The sequence below is a fragment of the Lithobates pipiens genome, unplaced genomic scaffold, assembly GCF_037356315.1.
Source record: "Lithobates pipiens isolate NorthernLeopardFrog02 unplaced genomic scaffold, aLitPip1_a1.2 Scaffold_8, whole genome shotgun sequence".
NCBI lineage: Eukaryota > Metazoa > Chordata > Amphibia > Anura > Ranidae > Lithobates > Lithobates pipiens.
In genome coordinates this window covers 415,274,245-415,280,042 of record NW_027507903.1, presented here as the reverse complement: position 1 = coordinate 415,280,042, position 5,798 = coordinate 415,274,245, and the positions used below count along the sequence as shown (strand labels likewise).

At 37.6% G+C, this 5,798-nt stretch overlaps 1 long non-coding RNA gene across 1 annotated transcript; it reads left to right on the top strand.

The window, feature by feature from the left end:
• The first annotated feature begins 480 nt into the window (after positions 1–480).
• Positions 481–3,624, top strand: LOC143963012 (uncharacterized). The gene is made up of 2 exons (XR_013270863.1): positions 481–712; positions 2,997–3,624. It is a non-coding gene; the product is annotated as an uncharacterized LOC143963012 (long non-coding RNA).
• The last annotated feature ends 2,174 nt before the right edge of the window (positions 3,625–5,798 follow it).

Sequence of the window (5,798 nt, the reverse complement as noted above, 5' to 3'; positions counted from 1 at the left end):
GACATCAAAGGAGCTTACTGTTCATCTACAGAGTTATTTTGATGTAAATTTGCATGTGACAAAGTTATTTTAAAGAAAAACTGTTGTTTGATTTATTATAATCAAGTAAAAGTTATACTTTCATCCTCAGTTGTCTTAACATATAATCGGTAATCAAGAGCACCCTGTAAGCTCTATTATACAAACCAGCTAGGAAGATAGTGCTTTGGTGAAGCCTTTAATGACCTACTTATTGGCTTCTAAACATGATGGGCAGGTTCGCTGACCATTAGGGAGGTAGGAGGGGGCAGACCAAAGTGCAAGTTCCTAGTTGGTATTTGTAAAACGGATTGCCTTTGCTTTTCATGCTTACAATGCATTCTAAAAATGAGTTAATAAATATATATAAATATATATATATATATAAATATATATATATATATATATATATGTATGTGTGTGTGTGTGTGTGTGTGTGTGTGTGTGTGTGTGTGTGTGCAACTGAGTGTTATAAAGCTGAGCTGATAATTTATTATAGAATATCTTTTTACAGGTATACTGTACTGATTGTAGCTATTTTTCTGTTTCATGTATTTGCAGGAGGAAGAAATGAATACAACACTCAGTAATGTTGTAGCTGTACGCTGAAGAACACTGAAAAGTTCATGACTATGGAGTGATCCTGAAACATCTTTATCATCCATTAAAGTCTTCAAAATCTACATCTAGAAAGGTATGATATAGCCTTATAAACAGTAGTGATGTATGTAGCCAATTAATCCTAAGAAATGCTGCCCTGTGTGTCCCGTGTCTAAAGACTAGTGACGTCATTAAAGAGAAGAAACAAAGGGCCCATTTTAAAGACCTACGCAAATAATAAAAACTGTAATTGCTTAATCTTTCTATTTGCTGTAACCTTTACAAGTATCCTTTACAGTGCCTGTAGTCATACCCCATGACATTTTCCACATTTTGTTATGTTACAACCAAAAACATAATATTATTTTATTGGGATTTTATGTAATACACTAACAAAGTGGCACATAATTGTGAAGTGGAAGGAAAATGATAAATGGTTTTAAAAATGTATTCCAAATAAATATGTGAAAAGTGTGGTGTGCATTTGTATTCAGCCCCCCTGAGTCAATACTTTGTAGAACCAGAATAAGGAAAGGGATGGTTGGCACTCAGGATAACATCCAAAATAGTATTCCTTTATTAAATACATGTACAGAGCTGTAAAACAGCCTACGCATTTCAGACGTTGGTCCTTAGTCATGGCCACAACTTGGAGGTGTCTGCAGCAGCGGACGGAGCTTTTATGTGGGAAGATTGCAGCGCCTATACACTTGTTTTGCTTTGTAGAACCACCTTTCACTGCAATTACAGCTCCAAGTCTTTTTGGTGATGTCTCTACCAGCTTTGCACATCTAGAGTGAAATTTATGCCCATTTTTCTTTGCAAAATAGCTCAAGGTCTGTCAGATTAGATGGAGAGTGTCTGTGAACAGCAACTTTCAAATCGTCTTGCCACAGATTCCCAATTGGATTTAGGTCTGAACTTTGACTAGGCCATTCTAACACATGTATATGCTTTGATCTAAATCATTCCATTGTAGCTCTGGTTGTATGTTTAGGGTCATTGTCCTGTTGGAAGGTGATCCTCCATCCAAGTCTTTTGCAGACGCTAACAGGTTTTCTTCTAAGATTGCCCTGTATTTGGCTTCATCCATCTTCCCATAAACTCTGCCCAGCTTCCTTGTCCCTGCTGAAGAAAAGCATCCCCACAACATGATGCTGCTACCACCATGTTTCACGGTGGGGATTGTGTGTTGAGGGTGATGTGTAGTGTTAGTTTTCTGCCACATACAGAGTTTTGCTTTTAGGATTAAAAGTTCAATGTTGGTCTTATCTGAGCAGAGCACCTTCATTCACATGTTTGCTGTGTCCCACACACGGCTTCTCGCAGACTGCAAACGTGACTTCTTATTGCTTTCTTTCAACAATTGTTTTCTTCTTGCCACTTTCCACGAAAAACAGATTTGTGGAGTACACGACTAATAGTTGTCATGTGGGCAGATTCTCCCACCTGATCTCTGCAGCTCCTCCAGAGTTACCATGGGCCTCTTGGCTTCTCTGATTAATGCTTTCCTTGCCCGACCTGTCAGTTTAGGTGGACGGCCATGTCTTGGTAGGTTTGCAGTTGTGCCATACTCTTTCCATTTTTGGAAGATGGGTTGAACAGTGCTCCGTGAGATGTTCAAAGCTTGAGATTTTTTTTATAACCTAACCCTGCTTTAAACTTCTCAACAAATTTATCCCTGACCTGTCTGGTGTGTTCCTTGGCCTTCATGATGCTGTTTGTTCACTAAGGTTCTCTAACAAACCTCGGAAGGCTTCACAGAACAGCTGTATTTATACTGAGAATAAATTATACACTGGTGGCATCTATTTACTAATTAGGTGACTTCTGAAGCCAATTGGTTACACTAGATTTTAGTTAGAGGTATCAGAGTAAAGGGGGTTGAAAACAAATGCACACCACACTTTTCAGATATTTATTTGTAAAAACTTTTGAAAACCATATCATTTTTCTTCCACTTCACAATTATGTGCCACTTTGTGTTGGTCTATCACATTAAATCCCAATAAAAGACATTAACATTTTTGATTATAACATGACAAAATGTGGAAAATGTCAAGGGGTATGAATACTTTTTCAAGGCACTGTATGGGAAACTGATAAAAAGTTCATAAAAACATAGCAGAGGAAAATAGTCATGCCAAATGTAAACCAGTTGTCATTGTTTTTCTGTGCTGACGAAAGGGCAGATAAACGCTGTTGTTGGGTAGGTTCCTAGTCTCCTAAATAGGACTTGTAATGTGGAGGCTGTGCCCATAAGAACAATGAACATGACAAAGGACTAGTTACTAGTATTGCCTGTGGTCTAAATGCAACTGATCTTTACCCATTACTGATTACGTCTTATTTTGCACTGTGTCTTTGTGTCTTGGTAGAGGCTGATGACTGATGGAGACATTTTTAAGCAGCATTAGAGGTTCCGAAAGCAGGGAAATGCACACACTGCAAGTCCTCATGTACAGCTTCCTCTTCAGCAAGAAGAACACAGTAAGCAGCACAGTACTGACATCATCAAATCGGACTCCATATCTTGTAGAACTAGCACTCGAGAAGACAGAGCATTAGATGATCTCACACTGCAGAAGTACATCTATGAGATTTCAAATAGAAGTTCATGCTATATAATGTCCACGTTTTAAATGCTGCCATCCCTGCATACCTGTAATAACATAAAATACTAGTATTCCCTAAACAAGATCTAGTCTCTGAATAGATGTTGTTTTTTTCTATATTTCTCTGCTCCCATTTTGGGACCTCTTATGTTACAATATCATTATTTTAATACCATATTTTAACTAACAATATCAGAAGTACTCTTGTATGTGAAATAATGTACATTGTCCTTGTGCTTCAAGATGTATTTTACTGTATCTAATACTGAGATAGAAATGCATACACAGATGACTGCAAATATGGAACCACAACCAAATGTTTTTACTGACAACTTATATTTCTATCTTTTGTTATTTTAAAAAAAATAATAAAAACAACTTTAAATATAAATGTTGCCACTGCCTCATACAGTATTGCATATGATTAAACACAATACGCTATGTACTGTAAGTAACAGGAATGCAGAGACAAGATATGGCATCATAATAACCATCTAGCTTCAGGAGGAAGAACATTACATTAGGAATAACACTGCTACCTGGTGGCTGAACTACTAATCATAGTATAATATCTGAGAATGGTTGTTACACTAATATCTGTATAAACAGCATGTTAACGTACAGCTACCAACTCTGCTTTGTTTCTTTATTCTGAAGCATGTTAATAAAATTGGATTTATTCTGGTTAGATCCAATCTAGAAATTTTGAACTGGATAAAGTTTAATCTATCTAGGCTGTATAAGAGCCTTTAGAATATGTGAAGTGCATCCAATATTGCTTTATTTGCAGTATTTGAGTTACTTTATTTGAAAGTGCACTCCCCATATTGGAAGCAATAAAAATTAAAGTATATCAAAAGCCCAAACAATTTATTTATTTTTTTGTTTTGGCTAGAGCAATGGAATTATTAAAACTCCTGAAAAGAAAGCAACACATTCTTGATTGTGATCGGATCTTTAACCATTTACTGACCTCTATAATATATAAAACATCTTTTTGCCAAATGATTATTACAAAATCATATTTGCAACTGAAGCCATGATCGTTGTACCAGTTTTTACAGCCATTATTAGCTGTCTTATAAAAGTGATCATTTTACAGGACTGAGAAGAGCTTCCCCTCCTCCCTCCACCATCTGCGGTGGTTTCCAGGCTCCCCCATTCCTCCGGGGTGCCCGGGACTATGGTAAAAGACAAGGATCCAGTCACACACAGGAGATGGAGCAGCATTTATTCCTCCATCTCCTCTGTGACTAGTGAAACCGGAAATGACAACGATTTTACTTCTAGTTTCAAGACTTTCATTCCCTGGCTTTAACAGCCAGGAACGCAGGTGATCAAGCATTATCTGTGCTTAATAAGCTGCTTCGGAGGCTGGGGGAGGCATTAAGGGTTTACTAGACCCCTGATGTCCCCATAAAGAGCACCAGTCATACAAGAATGATTTATGAAGATCTGTATGCCTCTAAAGTTTCATATGGGGAACGGGATCAACATAATTTCCTAAATAAAATAAGGTTACCTTGCCTGAGCTGGGGGAGACGGATAGGTTTTTGAATTCACCTATTACTTTGGAAAAATTGCAGGTAGCCGTTGCGACCTTCCCTGATGCAAAAGCTCCTGGGAGCGATGGGTTACCCATCAAAATTTATAAAACCTTTGGTGATATACTTCTTTTGGAGTTATCTACAATGATGGAAGCTGAAGGACAGGGCAGACTCCCTCAATCTATGTATGAAGCAATTATTGTGGTGTTAGTGAAAACGGGGCAGGATCCGACAGTAGCAGATTCTTACAGACCAATCTTCCTGTTGACAAGGGATCTTAAAATTCAGATTAAGGCGTTGGCCACTCATCTGTCTAAAGTTTTAGTAAAACTTGTGCGTCTAGATCAAGCGTGATTTATCTACAATAGGTCAACAGCAGTTATTATAAGCAGATTATCTTAATCTTCAGATTTTACCGAGTAATGTTGGTATTTGAGTTATATTGTCTTTAGATGCATTTAATAGTGTGAAGTGGGGCTATCTATGGTGGGTCCTAGAGAAATTTAGCTTAGGGGAGGAATTTATTACACGTGTTAAGTCAAGCCCCAACAGCTGATCTTAGAATTAATAACACTTTTCTGCCCCATTTAGGCCAAGTTATTAGGCAGGGATGCCTGCTTTCTCCCCTAGGATTTGCTTTGGCTTTGGAGCCATTGGCTGCAGCTATTCAGGGTAATTCTCAAATAGTGGGAATCTCGCACCAGGCACTTTCCCACAAACTCAAAAACATGTATAAATAGACAACCAGGTAGACCAATAATTATTTAGTGCACAGGTTAGTTTCCCAGTAGCTATGGTTTGGAAAAGGATAAAAGATCACTGTCTGTCTTGTTAAAAAAAAATTAAAAATCACTGTCCGTACAAGGGATATACTGATTACACCAAACATGTAAAGAAACTTCAACTTTCCCGAACTAATAAAATTGCAGGGATTTAATTATTGGTCAGAAAGAGGCCTGGCGTACATTCCGCAACTATATCAGTGTCAAAATTTGAAAGATTTTTAGACATCTAAGAG